Here is a 562-nt window from a genome sequence, read left to right on the forward strand (position 1 = left end):
AACATTTTTGTAACTCTAAGCTCTTCTAAAATTAAGCAAGTGCTAAACAGAGATAAGAATGTTATTTCCTTGGTTTGAAAATGCCTGAGTTTCTTTTCATGGTCACATTTTTGCTATCTGGATGTGTCTTGGAATTAGTAGCAAAGGAGAGTTGCCAGCCCCTGGGAAGATGTGGCTGGTTTGCAGGTGGCTTGCTCTGGAGCTGAAGACCATGGTGGGAAGTCTGCAGCCTCGGGCTGCACTTAGAACTATGGGAGGGGATGGGCCAGCTCAGTTAGGGATGGAACCTATAAATAAAACTCTTTTTCTTTTCCATTATGGCTTATCACAGGATATTGAATATAGTTCCCTGTGCTAGACAGTAGGACCTGGTAGTTTATCCATCCTATATTTAATAGTTTGCATCTGCTAACCCCAAACTCCCAATCCAACCCTCCCTCACTCTTTCTCCCCCTTGGCAACCACAAGTCTGTTCTCTATGTCTGTGAGTCTGTTTTTGTTTTGTAGACAAGTTCATTTGTGCCGTATTTAAGATTTCACATATAAGTGAGATCATATATGT

The sequence above is a fragment of the Monodon monoceros genome, unplaced genomic scaffold (assembly GCF_005190385.1).
Source record: "Monodon monoceros isolate NGI ecotype Baffin Bay Population unplaced genomic scaffold, NGI_Narwhal_1 Super_Scaffold_12, whole genome shotgun sequence".
Taxonomy (NCBI): domain Eukaryota; kingdom Metazoa; phylum Chordata; class Mammalia; order Artiodactyla; family Monodontidae; genus Monodon; species Monodon monoceros.